The following is a 23,104-nucleotide window of genomic DNA, read 5'->3' as shown; positions in this document are numbered from 1 at the left end:
CTTCCTCAGATGAAACGGGAGCCCCAGCAAAGGGAATCTATTGGATGCCACACTGACAATAAGTGATCAGGGTATCTTTACTCTGTTTGAGACTCCTCTCCCCACCCCGTCCAGAGACAACACACAGCTAAAGGGTGCTGGCAAAGGGGATCCCAATGCAAGTGCCAGTTGAGAAGCATTCTGCTTCCCTATTGGGCCCAAGGCCTTCCTCCCCCACTCAGAGACACCATACATGCAGCGGGAGGGAACTGGTAAGTGGAATCATGCACAGTAAGTGTGTAGACTGGGATGCACTTTACACCACCGCCCAAGCCGTGGGGAGACTGCCAGGAAGGCTATTTGTCCCTCCAGGCCTAAGACTCTCCCTGCCCCCCCCCCCCCCCCCCCCCCCCCCCGCCCCGAGACATTCCAAGGAACCTTCACAAGCACTCCACTAGGAGGCACTCTCCATCCCCCACAGATGGGAGGAGCCTGCTATCGGGAGGAGCCTGGAATAACAAGCACCCTGGAAGGGATGCCTGGGTGGCTCAGCGATTGAGCATCTGCCTTCAGCTCAGGGTGTGATCTCAGAGGTTTGGGATTGAGTCCCACATTGGGCTCCCTGCGGGGAGCCTGCTTCTCCCTCTGCCTACATCTCTGCCTCTCTCTCTGTGTCTCTCATGAATAAATAAATAAATAATCTTAAAAAAGAAAAAAAGCACCCGGGAGCTCCATTCATCCCTAAAGTGGGAAAACTCCTTTCCCCACGTACAGGTTTTCACCAGCCTAGCTTAGAGCAAGCTTACTTCTTCAGCTCCCTCCAACAGCATTAACAAAGGATCAATGAAAGCTCTGGTGGCTTGAGGTAAGTCAAGTAGACAAAAAATAGCATCCCCAAAACTCTGGTAATTATATTGGAATCACAGTTCAATAATTAGACCAAGACTTGGGCACCTGGGTGGCTCAGTGGTTGAGTATCTGCCTTTGGCTCAGGTCGTGATCTGAGGTCCATCTCAGGTCCTGAGATGGAGTCCCACTTCAGGGTCCCCATGAGGAGCCTGCTTCTCCCTCTGCTTATGTCTCTGCCTCTCTCTCTGTGTGTCTCATGAATAAATACATAAAATCTTTTTAAAAAATTAAACAAGGACCTGCATAGTAAATCTAAACAAAATGACTCCCCATTAAAATTAAGAAGTTAATGGGACCCACAGTCTCCTAATGTAATAGCCAAAATGTCCAGATATAATTGAAAATCACTCTACATCAGAAACCAGGAAAACCACAACTTGAAGGAAAAAAAGAAAACGTTTAACTGGTGCCATCACAGAGATGAACTGGATGTTGGAATTACCTGATAAAGATTTTAAAGTAACCATCATACAAATGATTGAACAAGCAATTACAAATTATATTGAAACAAATGAAAGATAATTTAAAATGTCAGGAAAGAAGCAGAAGTTATAAAAATGGACTAAATGGAAATTAAAAACTGAAAATTATAACAAGAGAAATAAAAACTCCCTGGCTGGGGGCTCAGTGGTAGAATGGAGATGATAGAAGATACAACCCGTGAACTTAAGGACAGATCAATAGAACTTGCTCAGATATTTTCAAACCACATATCTGACAAGGATCTTGAATCTAAAACAAAGCAAGAACACTCAAAATTCAACAGTAAAGAAACAACAAATTCAATAAGAAAATGAGCAAAGGATATAAACAGGAATTTCCCCAAAGATGACATACAGATGATAAACACATGAAAAATGTTCAATGTCATTAGTCATTAGGGAAATGCAAATTAGAACCGCGATGAGATATCCCTACACACCCCTCAGAAGAGTTAAAATAAAAAATAGTGATAACACCAAATGCTGACAAGGATGTGGAGAAACTGGATCTCTCATACATTGCTGGTAGGAATGTAAAATGGTAGAACAATCCTGTAGAACAGTTTGGCAGTCTCTTAAGTAAACATAAAATTACCATATGACCCAGAAAATTGCACACATAACATGAAAGCTTAAATTCTGTGCACATAAAAACCTGTGCACAAATGTAATAGTCCCAAACTGGAAAATTACCCAGATGTCCTTCAATGGTTGAATGGTTAAACAAATGGTGGTATATTCATATCGTTGAATGCTGCTCAGCAGTAATAAGGGGTGACCTATGGATACATGTAATGATTTTGATGAACTTCTAGGGAATTATGCTAGGTAAAAAAAATAATAAGCCAATTCCAAATGGTTATGTACTATGGGATTCTAATTATATAATATTTTGAAAAGATAAAATTTTGGAAATGGAGAACAAATTTGTGGTTTCCAGAGGTAGGGGCAGGTGAAGGGAGATAGAGTGGTGGATGCAACCATAAAAGGCAACAAGGGGGATCCCTGTGGAGATGGAATGATTCTTTTTCTGCACTGCATCCATGTCAATATCCTGGTTGTGATACTGTACTACAGTTTTGCAAGATGCCACTTTGGGGGGAAACTGGGTAAATGGCACATAGGATCTCTCTGTACCATTTCTTACAACTGCATGTAAATCTACAAGTATCTCAAAATAAAAAGTTCAAATTTAAAAAAGATGCAAGATGGTCACCACCACGCATGCAAATAGAATGAATTATATGAACATTTTTGCAAGGCAAAGAGCAAATCTCGTGACAGTATGAAAAGTGCTTTGCTTGTGTGGTCGACAGTAAACTACGAGGGAAGAAGGAACAAAATTGACCAAATATAGGAAGGCTTGCTCACAGGGTTGGCCTTCATTGCTGTAGGCATGTGGTGTGGCCTTGACAGTAGTTATGGAGAAAGCCAGGGTTCAGCTTTGGAACTTATGGACTCACTTGAAGGAACCTTTTCCTCCAGCCTTGAGTAGTTCCATAGAGTCAGGATCTGTTTCAGTCTGCACAGTATCAAGGGGACCGGTGGGGGTAGTGTGAGTGTGGACTCATGGATTTCCATGTGGATGCTAAAAATCTCCATACACCTCGGTTCTTACGTGGCCCGAGAATGAGGTTACTGACTTCAATGAGTGCTCCATATCAATGGAACACGGGGAATGGCTGCCTGAGAAAATACACTCCAGTAGGTAGGCAAAAGGTGGCCAGATTCCAAGGTTGGAAGAAATACCTCACAATCCCATCGGTGGAAATACTTCCAGGAACCTCAAACATAAACCTATGCGATTTCCTCACTTTGGACGAACACACAACTGACCATAGGAACAGCCTCCCAGGTCTTTGCTCACCCGTAAGGAAAGCAGTTTCTCTACTTCATAGATTTAAAGACATGAGCCCCTATAAGGTTTGCTTCTAAATTGAAGGAAACCACAAACTGTCAATCTTTACAATCCTCACATTCTCCAACTTTAGTTTAGGACTCAAGGGAGTCAGTTGGCTGTGGAGAGGGAAAGTGAGAGCCTTGCTGGGGGATAAAAGGCCCCAAATGACAAAAGAGCTTTCCAGAATGAGAAACCATAATTGGAACATGGGTTTGGGCTCAATCCAGGCCTCTGCTGATGTGGGGCTGTAGAAACAGAACCAAGAATTCCTGACATGGCAACTACTTTTGCTCCGAAACCACCAGTGAGTGCTCTCCAATTCTGTGGGAGAGTTATCCCAGACACACTGAAAAAGGAGAAATCTACAAACATTTTGCTGCGCTGAAAAAGAAAGATTTCTGGCATTGGGAGACTTGGCTCCAGCACGAAAAACTGCATTGGATATTTCTCTGTCATTTCACATGAACTCTCAGGGGAATTTGGAGTCTCACTTGGTGTTAGGAGATAAAAAGGAGACAAACTGTCCCCCACCCTGCATCTGGTGATGGAGCCCTCCTCAATGCCAATTGACAACAAAAGATCTCTTCCTTGTCTTTAAAAATAAGCTGCTACCACTGAGATGAGAGTCAGTGTGTGCCCTTAGGTAACTTATATTTCTTTTAGAGATGGTGGGAATGGCCATGATGTCACTGGTAATAACTATGTAGAGCAGTGTTTTCTAGAGACACTTGGAGTAAAAAGTGTCCGGTGTCAAATAAGTTGGTAAAATGCTGCGTCATCTACTTTTTAAATAGCAAATTAAAGGCTGGGAGAGGTGCATTGTTAAGAATCCTGAGTAAATTTCCTTAACTTGACTTGTCAAAACTTATTTGATCACACAGCCCTGTCAGGGTATAATTTTCAAAAAGTTAAAAATCATGACTATCATACTAACATAGTGAGCATATGTCAGAAATTTATTTAACACAAAGGTTTATTTAACTTGTTAATGAGAGTGTGCATCAGTGGGATGGTAAAGCTGGTTCAAAGAAGGATCCGAGAAACCAGTATACAGTCAACTGAAAGAGAGAAAATGCTGAAATAAGATTGCTAAATTGCTGAAACCTTAAAGTTTTATAGGGCAGTAAAACTAACCATTGGGGTTATCTTTTTCATTGGGCAGATCATTTGCATTTCCACTGTACAAAAGTCCTTGGCAACTTCTACAAATTTACCTGTCACTCAGCAGAATCTCTGCCTTGATAAACAGCAGTAAATAGTAAGTCAGACGATGTTTCGTTCCTCTAGACCGAAGGGTTCTTGAAGTGTGCTCCCAAGACCAGCATCACCTGGAATCTTGTTAGAAATGCCATTTCTTGAGCCCCACTCAAGATCTACTGCATCAGAAAGTCTAGGATAGGGCTTAGCCCTTTAGGGGATTCTGAGGCATATGAAAGTTTGAGAACCACTGATCTAGAGAATTAATCCTCAGACAGAATGAACATGTCGCCAATACTCTGGTATGACTTTGCAAAGATACGTAGGCTTCCTTTTGCCTATTTCTAAGCTTTAAATAAATTTTCTTAGCCTATTTTTCAGTATCACACTTTAGAAATGTCAACTTACAGTGAATAAAAACCATCCAGAGTTTTAGAAAAAGGAAAGACTTTATTTCTATCTCTTCCTACTTCAAGTAACAGTTCAAATCACATCTTCTCCAAGAAAATATTCTAACCCTTTTAGTCCTCGGCAATCTCATTCCCCCTTGGCCTTCTGGAGACTCTTAAACTGCAGTTTAACCATTCATTTAACACAGTGTTGCTAGTTGTATTCATGTTAACCACACTATAAAGTGCATGTAGGCAGCAATTGTGACTTAAGCCCCTCCTTTCGATTCAAACTTCAGTGTAGTTACGGAATCATAGATTCTCAAGATTAGAAGGTATTTTGAACATTAATTTGTTTAGCTGAGTGCTACAGTATCCATTAGCATCCCCTTATGGTTAGTAGCCAGAATTCTAACATGGTCTCCAAGATCACCTTCCACCACCACTACCACATACACATCTTGCATAATGCCTGGACACTGAACGTGATGAATTTTACTCCCATACTTTGATTTTGTTATATGGCACCACTGACCTTAAGACAGGGAGACCATCCAGGTAGCCTGACCTAATCACATGAGCCTTTATTTTTTTAAAAATATTTTATTTATTTATTTATTTGAGATAGAGGGAGAGAGAGCACAAGCAGAGGGCAGAGGGAGAGGGAGAAGCAGACTACCCACTGATCAGGGAGCCAGGCGCTGGGCTCAATCCCAGGACTCCAGGATCATGACCTGAGCCGAAGACAGACACTTAACCGACTGAGCCACCCAGGCACCCCTCACATGAGCCTTTTAAAAGCAGTTTCTTCCAACTGGTCACAGACAGGAAATGAGACACTCAAAACACATTGCTGACTTGAAGATGGAAGAAGACAGGACAAGGAAGGTGAGTAGCCTCTAGGAGCTGACAGCAGCCCCTGGCTCACAGCCAACAAGGAAACAGGGACCTCACTCTATTAAAGAATAAAATTCAACTGAGCACATTTGAAGATCTAATAGGCTTTATTAAGTGATTCATGAATTGGGCAGCATCTCATCTAGCAAGTAGAGAGATGCTTGGAGGAGTTGTACAAAATCGAAGGTTTTTATAGGCAGGAGGGTGGGGCAAGGAAGCTATCAGCAAAATAAATGGAAATATTATTTCAGGCCAGGACAGATTCTTTCTTAGGGTAGGGGAGAAAGACCAGCAGAGTTTTGATCATACGTTATGTCCCTCGTGCTGATCCTAAAGTTTCAGATTAGCTGTTGCAAGGTCACACTCCCAGGAGAGGCTGAAATGGTAATCGAGATCTCAGTTTGCTGTCATGGGAAGCAAATAACTCCAGTTGGGGCTTCTTTCTTTTTAATAACCGCAAGGAACTGGATTCTGACAACAAGAATGAGCTCCGAAGCGGACTTTTCCCTAGAATCTCCTGATGAGAATTTGGCCTGACCAACACCTTGATTTCAGCCCTGTGATATGCTGAGCAGAGAACCAGCAATGCTGTGCTGGACTTCTGACCTATAAAACTGTAAGCAAATAAATGTATGTTGTTTTAAACCTCTACGTTTATAGGTATCTGTTATGCAGCTATAAAAACTAATATGTTATTTTCCTAAGAGGTAAGGGAACTTCTTCTTAAATACTTGGGGCAACAGGGAACTCATCCTCCATACCCCAGGGCCACCTGCACTCTTCACTGCTGCAAGACAGCCCAGTCCTCCTTTGGACACCTCTGCCTTTTAAAGATTGCTTTATCAGGGCACCTGGGTGGCTCAGTGGTTGAATGTCTGCCTTTGGCTCAGGTTGTGATTCCAGGGTCCTGAGATCGAGTCCGACATCGGGCTCCCTGCAGGGAGTCTGCTTCTCCCACTGCCTATGTCTCTGCCTCTTTCTATGTGTGTCTCATGAATAAATAAGTATAGATCTTTTTAAAAATTTAAAAATAAAAATTGATTTATCATATTGAGCATCCCTCAATACTCCCTTTATTCCTATCTTAATCTGTTCAGGCTACCATAACAGAATGCCACAGACAAGGTGGTTTATGAATAACAGATTCCAGGGGCCTGGGACCGAGCCTGCATCAGGATCCCAGCTTGGTAGGGAGTCCGCTTCTCCCTCTCTTTCTGCCATTACCCCTGCTTGTGCTCTCTGGCTCTCTTTATCTCTCAGTCATAAAAATAAATAAAATCTTTTTTAAAAAAGGATCTGGGGGGTCAAAGCATAAATGCTCAGTCTGTAGAAATCCCTTACAGCCAGGGAATGCAAATCTGAGCTTGCTCCCATTTGCCTCTATCCTCAGGATAAGGTAGGTTGTGTTAGAGAAAGTGTCAGCAGACTTTTTCCATATAGTAAATGATTGTAGCTTTTGAGAGCCATACAATCTTTGCCACAACTACTCTGCCATTAGAGCACAGGGGCACCTGGGTGGCTCAGTGGTTGAGCATCTGCCTTTGGCTCAGGTTGTGATCCCGGGGTCATGGGATTGAGTCCCACATCAGGCTCCTTGCAGGGAGCCTGCTTCTCCCTTTGCTTCTCTCGGTGTCTCTCATGAATAAATAAATAAAATCTTTAAAAAAAGCAGCCTTGGACAATATGTAAACAAATGGGCACATTTGTTTTCCAATAAAACTTTATTTATAAAATAGGCTATAGGCTGGATTTGGCCCAGAGGCAATAGTTAATCACTCCTACTGTAGTTTAGCTCTAAAGGGTGTCACATGAGCAATTAAATTTAAATGTGTAGCTTAGAAGGAGCATAGATCTCTTTAACTCACGAATTCAGTGGCCAGAATTAAGCAGATGGCCCTACCCAGCTACAGAAGCAAGGAAGTGTAATTCTACTATGTTTACAGAAGGAGAGCTGGATATATCTGGTGAATAATATGAATGACTACCACAGAGGACAAACATTAAAGTCACATGTTTGCATGTCTGTCCTGTCCACTACAAAGTAACCCCCTCAAGGGCAAAAATCTTACCTTATATACAGACCTAAACAAATGTAGTAGATGTGTTGTCAAAAAACTGATCTCTGTGCTTTGGAGCCAAAATATGATGCAAAGACGGAGTTTGGCATAAAGAGGAATATAACAGCTTTGTTTCTTTGCTGGGCAAAGGAGGCTGCAGCAGGCTATGGCCTTGAAAAACTATAAGCCCACTGAGAGGAAGGAGCTTGGGAGGGGGTGTTTATAGGGAAATATGGGATCTAGCTGGCCTCTTTGTCATCCTCATGTTGGTACCAGGTTCCTGAAACAAAAGGCTAATGAGGGAGGAGGGGAAGTTTGTGGAAGAGAGAAAAAAGGTTACTTTAAAATCAAGGGGCTCCTGGGTGGCTCAGTTAGTTACGCTTCCGAATTCGGCTCAGGTCATGGATCTCAGGGTCCTGGGATCGAGCCCGGCATCAGGCTCCCTGTTCAGCGGGGAGACTACTTCTCCCTCTGCTCTTCCCTCCCCTCCTCATGCTCTCTCTTTCTGTCTTTCAAATAAATAAATAAATAAATAAATAAATAAATAAATAAATAAACAAACAAAATCGTTAAAAAAATATGGTCAAGTTTCGCTGAAGCATTAGTGCAGCCATTTCAATATTTGTTCAACTTTATACTTTCAAGCAGTTTCAGATGTGTGTAACTATGTATGATTGGTTGAGAAGGGAACAGAAAGAAGCAGAGAGAAGGGAAAAGACATTATCAAAAGGCCAGTGGACTGGGTGGTGATTGTAGTAGTAATGGGGAAAAGGATTATCACTGTTGGTAGTGGTGATATTTCTGGCAATTATAATGCTAATACCAGTAGTGATACTCTTAAAAGAGTGATCTATACTCCTATATTCTCGTGCCATTCATTCCTTGACTCATTTCAATTTGGCTTTTCCCCCCAAACCCCAATTCCCTGAAACCACTCTTGTTAAGGCCACAAGTAACCTCCTATTTGCAAAACTTAAATGACGTGTTTCTTTTTTTATTATTATTTGCAAGAGAGAAAGAGGGAGAGAGAGCGCACAAGCAGGGTAGGGGGCTTGGTGGGGGCAGAGGGAGAGGGAAGAGCAGACTCCCTGCTGAGCAGGAAGCCCGACATGGGCTCGATCCCAGCACCCTGGGATCATGACCTGAGCTAAAGTCTAACACTTAATCAACCGAGCCACCTAGGCACCCCTTAAATGCCATGTTTCTTAATCCTTATTTTATTGAACTCAGTGATACGTGAAATCACCGAATGCACCTCCTTGAAATTTCCATCTCCATGGGCCTCTCCTCCATGTATCTCCAACCATTCTCTAGACTTCCCCTACTCTTCCAACCCCTTAAATATTAATGTTTCTAAGGACTTTGTCCTCCTCCTTCGGCTACTCTTTTCACTCTGCTACCATCACCTGGATGGTCTCACCTACCCACATATTTCCTATTACTGTCTATAGTGCTAGCAATTCCCCCACTCATGTTCCCCATCCATACTTCCTCCCAAATTCCGAATCATGTCTCCAACTTTGGTCTCATGCTTTCATCAGGAGGTCTTCTGCATCTTTCAAATGAAACATGGCAGAAAACACACTCCTGTCACGTCTCAGTGGTTACAATTTTATCTGCACTGTCCTCTCAGCTAGACACCCGAGTGATAGTGTACGTGCTTCCTCCCTACTCCCATTTTCCTGTCTAGACTAAATATTTCTTTCTTTTACTTCCATTCCAGACTACTGTCTTGGACCATATCCCTATTGACTTTCACCTAGATTACCATACAGCTTTCTAACTTATTTCTCTAATTCTTTTGGTTTTATCATGAAATATTTCATACAGAAAACTGTAGCAATAAATATAAGGTATACTCAGTTTTAGCAAATCTTAATTTGTTAATACATTTGCATTTGATTTTTAAGGGGAAATAATGGTAGATCTAGATGAAGCTTCAGTTTTATCACCCTCGGCTCATTTTCCTTCCTCTCTCCGCAAGGTAATCAGCATCGTGAATTTAGAATTTATCATTAGCACGCAAGCTTTAGCTAAATTATTACATTTGTATACATCCCTAGAACATACAGAGTATTACTTTGGGGGTTTTGAACTTTATGTAAAGGGGACCAAACCATATGAATCTTTGTGAAATTTGCTTTTGTCACTCAGTATTATGTTATAAAACACAATGTGAAGGCACCCTGAGGACTTCATTTGGGCTTCTAGGTTGATATTTCATCTAGCAAACTTGATGAATCTTTATCTGTTTTAATAATTTATCTGTAGCTCCTCTTGAATTTTCTATGTAGACTATCACACAATCTTCAAACAAAGACAGGTTGTCTCTTCCTAATCCAATTTAGATACACTTTATTTTTCTTCACTTTTTGCATTGGATAGGACCTCCAGCATAATGTTGGACAGAAGCACTTATCGATGTTTATGGAGACTCTGACTTTATGAGGGTGTGTCAAAAGTGTCACAATTAAATATGTTTGCTCTAGGTTTTGGATGGATATATTTGATTGAGTTTTATCAACTACTTTCTCTGCTCCAGTGAAATGATCATATGACTATGTTCCTTAGTAGTGTGATATATGACAGGAGTAGAGTTTTTGATAATCAATTATCATTTCATTTGGTCGACGTCTTGAAATATTCCTGAGATCTATTTGGTAATCAGGTATGGTAAAATGACAGACATGAGACCACTGCTTTTGAAATAAGAGTTTATTACAATTGTTCCTAAGAAGAGAGGGTTTTGTCGCATCTTGCAGGGCCACAGAGGGAAGTACCAGTGTCAATCAGGAGGCAGAAGGAGTGAGGGGGAAATATGGGTGCCAGCCTTTATTGTGGTTTTCATGGGAAGGAATGGGCAAGGCAAGGTAAATATTTTAGGATTGGTGAGTTTGAATAATTTTAGCAGGTTACAGAGATGGTCCCCAGTCATCCTGTACCTGACCCTGGGATGATTTAGGGCAGGGAGAATATTGGCTTGATGTGTGAGAGGGTAAAAGAGGAGACTGGTCTGTGAATTTGTTGGTTTGCATACGAAAGACTTGTTGGCAGGCAAATTGTTTACTATTTCTAGAAATTAGCTAGCCCTGGAAGAGGAAGTCTCTCTAAGATTAGCAAGGTTCCAAGATGTCAAAACATATAAATACAGACAAAATTTTAAATATGACTAATACAGTTGAGATGTTTTTAATTTTGTTTCATTTTTAGTACTGTTGAATTTGATATGAGAACATTTGCATCATGAGATAGGTCTAGGATTTTCTTCTCTTATATTTTCCTTCATAAATTGTGTGTGTGCGCATGTTTGTTTGAGGCTTTACCAGGGATCAGGCAGGACTGGGACAAGGACCATGTTAGGGGAGCAGGGCCTGCATACCAGGCCAATACTTGTCCTTAGGGAAATGTTGGGGAGCTCAGGCCTGAGCTCGACAGGTGAGGAGTCCAGTTGGGCACCTCAAAGTAGAGGCAACCATAAAAGGAAGAATGGTCTAGTTGACATTAGTGCAAGAGCGATAATGTCAATGGGGACAGACTGCCGAAGAGAAGTTGAGTGTTGTAGAGCTTTAAAAGGCCTACATGAACAAGTATTTGGGGGAGTAATAGGGGCCTAAGAGGGCTTGAAGTGAGGAAGAAGGGAAAGAAAAGAAGGAGAAATTAACAAGAAGGGTGATTCTGGAGTGCCGGGAGGTCCACCTTTTCTCCAGAGCCCCAGTGGAGCAGTACTGGTGCAGTACTAGCTTCTTGCTCCTCTCTCCTGATTTTTTGTAAAGATTTTATTTATTTATTCATGAGAGATACACGGAGAGAAGCAGAGACATAAGCAGAGGGAGAAGCAGGCTCGCTGCGGGGAGCCTGATATGGGACTCTATCCCAGGACCCCAGGATCACGCCCTGAGTTGAAGGCAGATGCTCAACCACTGAGCTACCTGGGCATCCCTCTTCTCTCCTCTCTCCTGGTCTTAACAGGGCCCTACTAGTTGCCCATGGCAGTCCTGAACATAGGCCTGGGAGGAGGCAGCTGGGCTTTATGTAGGCAGAGATCTTCTTCAGGCCAGAGGGTGATGAAGTCTTTCATGTTTCTTGCATTCAGGCACTTGGGCTCAAATATATGGTGCAGGTCAAGGATGCCATAAGCAAGGAGATCTGCAAAGGTGATCTTGTCCCCCGCAAATGGTGACCTCTTCCATAGAAACTGTCTGTGAGACCTTCATCTTTTTAGGGAGCCCCTCCAAGGACTCATGCTTTGTTTCTCGAAGTCAGGGCTGTAGCAAACACTGGCCAGCTGATTGGAAGTGTCTGTAACCTAGTTCTTCAAATTGTCCACATGAATCTTCTCTCTTGTTTCTCCTCATAGATTGTGCTTGTGAGCAATGCAGTAAAGGGTGGCACTGCTCTGGGTGATCTTGTGAACTTTATTAATGAAGTAGGGCAGACTGAGAAAGTCGAGGCTCAACTTGAATGTTTCATTCAGCCACTGGCTTCTGTCATACTTGGAGTATCCCCATCACATATTTCTTCTCCTCATAGCCTTGAGTCTGTGTGGTCCAGAAGCAGGTGGATGGTATAAGCCAGCCCATGGGTGCCCCAGGGAGCCAAGGTCATGGCCACCGTTCAGCTTTCTGTGGGCTCAGGGTGTAACCTCAGTGGAGCTGGGCTGGAACTTTATCCTTCCAATTTTTCTTCAAGTTAGAAATTACATCCAAATAAAAAGTTTAGGAAGGAAGGAATCCCAAGAGTCAAAAATTAAAGGGAAACCTACTAACAATATAGGCACTAGTGCTTTGGCTACCCTAAAAGCATTACTACATTAGTAAGTAAAAGACTTGCATATTTTAACCACTTGGAGAGGCACCAAGATTTAAGGCCCTTGTGAGGCAAAGAGATGGAATTAAGATCCCTGAATAAAACATAGGCTGTCAAAACTGTGTACTCTGTTCAGAAGTATAGACAGGATATAAATCCTCCAGCAAAGGTTAATGTCTGGATTTGGGATTTGAGTGAAAAGAAGGTCTCCCTTGATAATTGAAAACTGCAGGCTACCCTCACAGGGTACAAATTTACCTGCCTGTGTGGTAGACATTACTTATGCTCTCCAATACATAGTTTTCCTTTCCTTCCTAGGCACCTAAAAGACTGTACTTCCTCATCCCCCTGCAGCTGTGTGGTGCCACATGACTACCTTTTGCCCACGGTCACTTCTGGGCTGAGGAAGTCAAAAGCCCGTTCACCATCTTTGAGCTTTCTTCTGCTGTAGAGACCCAGGAGCCATAAGAACATCACAAAATAGAAACAGCCTGGATCCGCCTGAATCTCTGCTTGGGGAGAGCTGCTTTTGAGGAGATACCCAGCTTGAAGCAGATTTTGTATGAGCAAGAAACAAACATTTGTTGTCTTAAGCAACAGAAATTTCAAGATTAAATTAATTGCTCGCCTGCTTTCTCTCTCTCTCTACACACACACACACACACACACACGCACACACACGCACACACACACAATCTATGAAGGAAAATATAAGAAAAGGAAATCCTAAACATCTCATGAAGTAAAATCCAGCAGTGTACTTAAGACAAAACAAAACAAAAATTAAAACATCTAGGATTTATCCAAGAAATGCAATCAAGTAGGCTTTATTCTAGAAATGCAATGATAATTCATTATCAGAAAATATATTAATGTGATGTTAGATTTATAATAAGAAATATATATTTGGTCTTCATCCTGGGCTCTGGCACAGAGCTCCTAAAACACTTGGAATTTCCTGTGGTAAGAGCAATAAAGATGTCTTTTGTTATGTTAATGAGGTGACCTTTGGACCGCACCTAATGGTAGAGCTGAACACCTGTAGAACCAGCCATGTGATTAGAGATTAGAAGTTTCAATCCTATCCCCTTCATTTCTGGGGTGGGGAGAGGGTCTGAAGATTGAGTTCAATCACCAATGGACAATGATTTAATCAACCATACCTGGTTAATAAAGCCTCCATACAGACCCCAAAAGACAGGATTTGGAAAGCTTCCTGATTGGCAAACACATGCAGATGTGGGGAGAGTGGTGGGCCCAGAGAGGGCATGGAAGCTCTGCACCCTTTCCCATAGTTTGCCCTAGGCATCTCTTCTATCCATCTGTTCCTGAGTTATAGTTATGTCCTTTTATAATAAACCATTAATCTAGTGAATACATGGGTTTCCAGAGTTCTGTGAACCACTCAAGAAAATTTATCAAACCCAAGAAGGGAGCTGTGGGAATCTCCTGATTTAGAGCCAATTGGTAAGAAGCACAGGTGACAATCTGGACTTGTGACTGACATCTAAAGTGTGGGGGTGGGGGGCAGGGTGATAGTCTTGTGGGACTAAACTCTTAACCTGTGAGATCTGATGCTATCTCCAGGTAGACAGTGTCAGAACTGAGTGGTAGGACACCCAGCTAGTGTCTGGAGAATTGCTTCATGCTGTGGAGAAACCTATGCACACATACATTGGAAATCTGGTGATCAGGTCCCATTTAGTGATATATCACACTAATAAATGAGATACTCTAACTTATCCTGACTAGCACACTGAGTCATCCAAGAAAGTCCTGAGAAACCAGTATAAGAGTGGAAAAATGTGATGCCTGGATGGCTCAGTGGTTGAGCATCTGCCTTCGGCTCAGGGCATGATCCTGGGGTCCTGGAATCGAGTCCTGCATTCGGCTCCCTGTGAGGAGCCTGCTTCTCTCTTTGCCTGTGTTTCTGCCTTTCTCTCTGTGTCTCTCATGAATAAATAAAATAAAATATTTTTTAAAAAGTGGAAAAATGACCTCAAATTGATTATATTTCAAGAGGCCTAGAAGAGAAAATTCAAGATCCCATAGAAGGGACCCATTCTCAAAATGGGCCACCTAGGATTTCCACACATAAATATTCCCTCCCCTTCCACTAAGCATGATCTTAACAATAAAAAAATGTGTATATGCAATCAATACATAAAACCAGCCACCATGAATGAAAACATAAAAGAAAACATGAATACTATTCTCTTGAACTTCATATAATGGAATTATATTTGAACTAAAAATAGTAAGTTGGCTTAAGAAATAAAATAACAAATTGCAAATCATGAGGAGGAAAATGCTATTAACAAGAAAACAAAGATTTGAAAATAAAATCAGAAACAATGAAATACCATTTTTGAAATCACCAACTCAATGTACATGCTAAAACACACTACACATAGCTGAACTAGAAGAGTGGTTTAGAACAATTACCAAAATGGTGTGCAAATGGAAAGAAAATAAAATATACAGGAGCACAGTTAAGAGACCTTGAAACTAGAAGAAACACATTTACTACAGTTGTAATAGAAGTTTAAGGAGAAAATACAAAGCATAGAAGAGAAATAATGTTTGAAAAGATAATGACAGTGAGAATCATACTAAATCTCAAGCTGGAGAAATACAAATAAATCCAAAAAACACATCCAGACACATCATAGTGGAACTGCTGTAAAAAATTCATGAGAGGCACACAGAGAGGCAGAGACATAGGCAGAGACAGCAGCAGGCTCCCTGCAGGGATCCGGGTGTGAGGCTCGATCTGAATTATGAGCTGAAGGCAGATGCTCAAGCACTGAGCCACCCAGGTGCCCCATACCTTCATTTCAATCTCCATGTAACCTCCAGAATAATCTCACTCTGTGCTTCTCAAACTACCTATGGTATGTATGTATGTAATCACACCTGAAGGATCGGTGTGATTATTTTTCCCCTAAATCAATGGCCTACCAATACTTTGTCAAAGTCAACCACTCATTTGGATGTGACAGCACTGTCAAATTGCTATAAAAGCTTTCAAATACTTAATCTCAATTTATGTATTTACTGCAGACTGATAACAAATAGTTCTTGAACCAGCAACCATAGGTGGACCACAATTTGAGTAGTACTGATCTAGTTAAAATTCAATTCTGAAAATTCCACTTAAAATTATGTAATCAGTCTCCATGACCTACAAGAAAACTTCCAAATTCCAAGTAATATGGTATACAAGGTCCTTTGTGATCTGTCTCTCCAGTATTATCTCCTATCTTTGTCTACTACAAACTTTATACCCAGGGCTTGCAGTTTCTTAATCAGTAAGAATCACTGAAAAAGGTGAAGAAACACACTCTAAGCTGAGATTCCTAGAGCAAATCCCAAAGCCAGACTGCAGAAAGGAAAGTCACCAAGTAAGCTACTATTTCCTCTACATCAGGAAGCTTCTAGCTCCTGAACCATATAGCCACTGATATAATTTTAAAAAGCTGCTACAATCAGAACAATCATCATTACCAGTGCCACCACAGAACTACACCATACCTGCTAGGATCTACACTATGAAAACTAACATCCCACACCCTGTCTCTCAACACCCATGATGCTAGTTACTTGACATTGGGACCTCTGTTAATGCTGCTGTAGAAAAACTCTGTCTTCCGTATCTTATGTGAATGCACCTACCTGATTCATTTAACCTTCTATAATGTGCATAACCAGTTGCAAGGGAGTCTCTAGAATGTAGATTTAAATTTTCTAACCCCCACACCAGAGAAGAAGACACTGAATCCATGTTTTTCATAATCCATTAATGGTTTATAAAATTGATGTAAGGTGTCATGACTCATTTTTTTAATGAAATGGAATGGGTTGGGATAGACTAGAAAATATCATAGTACACATTCAGGGTTACTAACATTTCATGAAAATTTTGCTTTAGTTATATAAGTCAAGAGAATGTAATATGGAAATGCACTGAGATACTATATAAAATGCATTTATTACTGTAAGTTCCAGTCCAAAAAGTTTTATTTCTTATTTTATTTTATTTTTTAAGAGAGAGAGAGAGAGAAAGTATGGTTTGGGGCAGAGGGAGAGGGAGAGAGAATCCTCAAGCAGACTCTCCACAGAGCACAGAGCCTGATATGGGGCTTGATCTCATGATCCTGAGATCATGATCTGAGCCGAAACCAAGAGTCAGAGCTCAACCAACTAAGCCACCCAAGTGCCTTTAAAAAGCTTCAAATCCATTATACTAGTGCCATAATTCTCAAACTTTAGCCTGCATCAGAATCCCCAGGTGGATTTATTAAAGCACAAAGGTTGGGTCCCATCCCAAATTTCTGATTCACATGTGGTGTGAGGCCTGAGAATTTACATTTCAAACAAGTTTTCAGGTGATGTTGATACTGTTGGTCCAAAGAACATTCTCTGAGAACTGGTCTAGAACAGTGGTTCTTAATATTGGCCACACGTTAGAATCATCTGTGCAGCTTTTAGAAGTCCCAATGCCAGGCCACACTCCAGATCAATTACATGAGGTTCTCTGGGGTGAGACTGGGTCATCAGTTTTTTAAAGCTCCACCCATGATCTCAATGTGAAGCCAAGAACAAGAACCACTGCTCTAGAAGAATGATGGAATAGATGTTGAGCATCTATCTACAATTTTTTTACCTTATTTATCTAAATCCATCATTCTTTAAGTTATCACCTTCAGGAACTGTTTTAGAACCTCTTGATCTCTAGACTCATGCTTCTTTCACTGGCAAATAGCTTCATACACTGAAACAAATGCTGGATTTGAAATCAGAAAACTACCCTTTGAGAGCTGACTCTCTTTCTTACCAGGTATGTGACCTTGGGCAAGATCATTAGGCTCTGTTTCTTCACCCACATAATGTGGGAGATAGTAAAACATCTTGTCAACCTCACAGGATGGGCATGATAATATAATATAGGCAAAAAAACAACTTTATGAATGATGAAGCCAGTGTGCCTAAAGTTCAGGGTGCATCTAGGGTGGAGCATCAAGACATGAAGGAAGATATTTTGATTGGTGTTCGATGTTTAAGGCTTCTCTGTGTTTGAATATTATCCTGGAGTTTGGACAATAAGCTGTGCAGTGGAAATTTTTCAAAAAGGAATTGATATGAATCATTTGTGCTATTTTTCAAACAATAACTCTGGTGACCAAATTCTTTAATGGGAAACAGAAAGAAAGCCCAGAAAGCCATTCTGAGGCTGTCATACAAGAGTAATTAAGAGAGGAAGAGGGTCTGAACTGCAGCGTTGGAAAATCGGACAGAAATTGTGGCTCTACTTTAAGACATCTCTTGGCAGAATAAATGGACTTAGGTGAAGCAATTAATAGAGAAGAAAATTCACTTGGATTGTGCTCGCATGTGATACTAAAATATTCAGACTTTTAAAATAGAATTTTATCCATGAGCTATATATATAGCTACATCATTACTTGGTTAGATATTCAAATAAGGTACTGAATATTTTGGTATTATTTCGTTTTTTAAAGTTTTTATTTAAATTCCAGTTAGTTAACAGGGTGCCTGGGTGGCTCGGTCAGTTAAGTGTCTACCTTTGGCCCAGGTCATGATTCCAGGGTCCTGGGATTGAGTCCCACATTGGGCTCCCTGCTCAGCAAGGAGTCTGTTTGTCCCTCTCTCTCTGTCCCTCCCTGCCCCATACTGTCTCTCTCAAATAAATAAAATCTTTTAAAAATAAATAAATAAATAAATTCCAGTTAGTTAACATACAGTGTAATATTAGTTTCAGATGTACAATATGATGATTCACCATTTCCATACAACACCCAGTGCTCATCAGAACAAGTGCACTCCTTAAATCCCCATATTTTGGTATTATTTTAGATTTATTATAGATCAATTTAAGTAAGTTAATTGATACTTTCAGTCTGGTCAGAATTTGATTAATTGCCGTATACAGTTTCACTTCTTTCACAAAAATAAAGTAATGCTGCTTTTTACTTATGATGAAGAAAGACATACTGGTAACTTGATGTTAGCAAAACATCACAAACATAAAAGGAGCCAAATGTGGTATTTTTACCACAAGTCTGAGTACAATGAGGCACACAAACTGATCACAAAATAAGACTAACAAACCTCTTCCAAGAACCAGAGCCTGGGGAATACTGCATACTGTGCGCCTCTTGGATAGTTATCATACATACTAGCATGTTAAAGGCTCCAGGAAGTCACACACAAAGAAACACGTTCTGTTCTGCTTAAAGCAGCATTTCCTATCCTTATAAGACTATGAAAGATTTTATTATTTTTATTTATTCATAACATCTATTACATTCTGTAAAAACAGGGAAAGGTATAGTATACTTTGGGTTATGTAAGTTTAGAAAAAGTCTCCCAACTTTTAAATAATACACCTACAAGCATAATTGTACTTATATATTACTTATATTTTGCATATGTTATACAATCACTATTGTGCTTAGGTATTACATACATTGTACAACATACATGAAACAGAAATTTAGGATGATGCAATATGAAATAGTCTTAAAATTTCTTTTTATTGTGGCATAAAAATTCTATATTAATATCAGACAAAGTAGGGCCGCCTGGGTGGTTTTGGGAGCCATACAATCTTTATCACCACTACTCTGCCATCAGAGCACAGGGAGACCTGGGTGACTAAGGGATTGAGCATTTGCCTTTGGCTCAGGTCGTGATCCCAGGGTCCTGGGATTGAGTCTCCCATTGGGCTCACCACCGGGAGCCTGCTTCTCCCTGTGCCTATGTCTCTGCCTCTCTCTGTGTGTTTCTCATGAATAAACAAATAAAATCTTTAAAAAATATTTATCAGACAAAATAGATTTAAAAGCAAAAAAAATTATCAGGGATAAAAAGTGACATTACATAACGTAAAAAGGTCAATTCACTAATAAGACATAAGTGTTCTATGTGTGTATGCACCAAACAACTAAGCTTCAAAATACATGAAGTAAAATCTGATAGAATTGAAAGGAGAAATAGATAAATTTACAATTACAGATGGAGATTTTTCAACACTCTTCTCTTAGTACTTGATAGAACAAGTATGCAGAAATTCAGCAAGGATATAAAAGAACTGAACAAAATTATCAATCACAAGGACCTAATTGACATTTATAGAAAACTTCACTTAATGGCAAAATGTTCATCTTCTCAAGTGCATTTGGAATGTTCACTAATATACACTACATCCTGGGTAATAAGACAAACCTTAACAAATTTAAAGGAATTAAAGTGATGCAAAGTATGTTCCACAACAATAATGGAATTAAACTTAAAAGTTAATTACAGAAAGACATCTTGAAAATTCCCAAGCTCTTAGAAATTAAACAAAACACTTCTGAAAAATCCATGGGTCAAAAAGGAAGCACCAAGACAGATAAGAAAATATTTTGAGCTGAAATAAAAGTGAAAATTCAGCATAACAAAATTTGTGAGATGCACAGCCAACACACCGATTAAAGCACAATTGCCAGATTGAATTAAAAAAAAAACAAGCCACACCCATATGTTATCCACAATTATCTATAATTAGGGAGAAATGTATAGCATTAAATGCTTGTATTGGTAAAGAAGAGAGGACTCCAATCAGTAATCTAGGCTTCAATATTAAGAAACTGGAAAAAAAAAAAGAAGAAGAAAAATAAGTTCGAAAGCTCTTTTTCACATTTGGCCTTGGGATACCCAGCGGACCTGTGTGTGGTAAAAGAAATTTTTAAGGTCACTCATTTTATTTCAGTATATAGTTTCAATGTGTAGTTTCTACTTTACAAGAAAATAAACCTTCCAGTCAAATCCACTTAACCAGGCTCATGTAAACTTCAATACCCTGGAATAGAACCAACAAATAGTGAGAGGACCTCTGTCAACCTGTCTACATTTTATGGAATACAAGCTTTCTCTCAGGAAACCATGGATACCGGGTACATGACACACAACAGCCTTCTATGCAGATGGGCTGAGTGAGGCCTTCAGTGTTAGTCTGAGTATTAACTGCTGATAAAGCTTAATTTCTTTCTTGTTTTTTTAAAGGAAAAAGTCCTAATATTTTCTTCCCATACCCAAATGGATCTTTCACATACCCCAACCCAGAAACTTCTAGACTAGAGAACAAAGGGGTAAAAGGACCTAGTTATGAAGCAATTTCATCTCTGAAGTGATCCCATGGAATTCACCCACAGCAGACAGAGTATACTGACCCCAAAGTGAAGCTATGTAAGAAGTACCTATTTCTGAGGCTGAAATAATCCTTTGGAGAACACACTGCATTTTGTTAAGTTGTCAACCCGTGGGTTTCTATTTCTCCTTATATGTTGTGCTGTGACTATCTTCTAAATACCACATTCCACTGTCAGCTTGATATTTAAAACCAGTTGGCCACACTCCACTGTCATCCATTATGTTGCATTGTTTTACAAGAAATATGACTTCTTTCACAGCAGACATGTTGATCCCAAGGAAACTGTTTTTCACATTTTACTGTATGGATTTCTAAAATATATTTATCCTAGACATAAAAGATATAAACTTGAAGTGATTGAACTTACTTAAACAGTTAATTGATTTATACATGCTGCTCCTTTCTCTCGAGATGAATTTTTTTAATATTTTAAAATAAAGTTTAAAACCCCATCTTTGTTGGCTCAGATGCTTGCAGGGGAGTTGGCTCATGATGCTTTCTCATTTGGGATCATCTTCTGTTGCTAAGAGATTTGCATATGCTTAGGATGACTTAGGATCATTGGTGCAAAATATACTCAGAAATTCATCCATAAGTGACATTTTTATACAAAGAGTCTTGGTCAGGTAGACTTTCAAAGAGAAGCAATCTTTCTTTTCCTTTGACAACAGTGGAAGTGCAAGCTTGAAATTTAAGTATAATTCATCACTACCATGGTCCATTTGATTCAGCATTCAGGATGCTATCACCTCTGTTAGAACCTGAATTATCCTACTAAATTCCAAATATTTCCCCTAATATTTGAAAAGAATGAAAAAGAAAGTGCAAATACTTAACAATTGCACATATTTACACATGTTTAGTATACTAGTTATCTATTGCTGCATAATAAAATGCCACATACATTTGTAGCTAAAAAAAAAACCCCACATTTATTATCTCATAGTTTCCTTGGATTAGGAATCTGAGCACGGTTTAGCTGGATTTTGTGCCTCAGGGTGTCCTATGAGGCTGCAATTAAGGTGTCAGCCAGGGCTGGAGTCACATCTGAAAGCTCAACTAGGGAAGGATCTACTTCCAAGATCACTGCATGATTGTGGACAGAATTCAGCTCCTTTTGGATTACTGGGCTGAGAATTCCAGTTCTTTGATGGCTGTTAGCCAGAGGACACCCTTAGTTCCTTGCCATGTGGACCTCTTAAACAAGGCAGCTTGTTTCATCATCTTAAGCAGAGAGTCTGGATAGCAAGATAACATGGCAACAATCTCTTAGAATGTAATCAAAGAAGTGACATCTCATAGTTGAGATAGTCCATTGAAGCAAGTTACTCAAGGGAAGGGGATTACACAGGGCTGTGAATGCCAAGAGATAGGAATATTTAGGAGCTATCTTAGAAGCTACCCACCACACTGAGATACAAGATCCTACCTCCTTTCAGTTATGATGGCCACTTCCAGTCTTCTCATTTCTTAATAACACATGCAGGACATGCATACAATAAAACAATCCTTTTTTGCTTACAAGTAATAATGTATCAGTGAATTCAGCCAGATTCAAGTCAAAAAAAGATTGACAGGTAAGAGATTTAGACCAAATGGTTTTATTTTTTAACTCCTGATATCAGGAGAGATTTTTCTTTCTTGTTTTATAACCTCTATCACGAGTAGAGTCTGAATATATTTTTTCCTCAAATTTAAAGCAACAGGGCACCTGGGTGGCTCAGTGGTTGAAGGTCTGCGCTGCGTTTGGCTCAGGTCATGATCCCGGGGTCCTGGGATTGAGTCTCTTATCAGGATCTCCGCGGGGAGCCTGCTTCTCCCTCTGCCTGTGTCCCTGCCTCTCTCTGTGTCTCTCATGAATAAATCAATACAATCTTAAAAAATATTTAAAGCAACAAATTCAAAGAGGAGTATAACATTTTCCAAACAGGTGGTGCCACATGATAGTCACAAGTCAGGAAAGTGTCTCTAGCCTCCACTAGCAAACTTGAAGTCAAAATATGTTAGAATCATGGACTTGGTTTGGGTTTTATCCAATAAGGAGACTTTAGACAAGTACTGAAGTGTAGGCATCTTGGGGGTGGGCGGGGAAGCAATGTTAGGAAACACTAGTAGGGGAATGGGGAAATGAGAATGGAAGCAACTGTGGTGGATAAAGTGTGTGTTTTCAAGCTAGTTACTATTATGGCAACTGGAGGTCAGCTATAGTGGGGATCTGTGAGAAAGGAAGTGAAGAAACTATCTCAGTGTTATCCCAACTAAGGGTGAAA

The 23,104-nt window shown here is 40.2% G+C and overlaps 1 pseudogene; it reads right to left on the bottom strand.

Moving 5' to 3' along the window:
* Nucleotides 1-11,311: 11,311 nt before the first annotated feature.
* LOC112673218 (glutathione S-transferase Mu 1-like) overlaps nt 11,312-23,104 on the bottom strand; it is a 60,314-nt pseudogene continuing 48,521 nt past the window's right edge.

This window comes from Canis lupus, chromosome X (genome assembly GCF_003254725.2).
Source record: "Canis lupus dingo isolate Sandy chromosome X, ASM325472v2, whole genome shotgun sequence".
NCBI classification, from domain to species: domain Eukaryota; kingdom Metazoa; phylum Chordata; class Mammalia; order Carnivora; family Canidae; genus Canis; species Canis lupus.
This window is presented reverse-complemented; position numbering and strand designations above follow the sequence as displayed.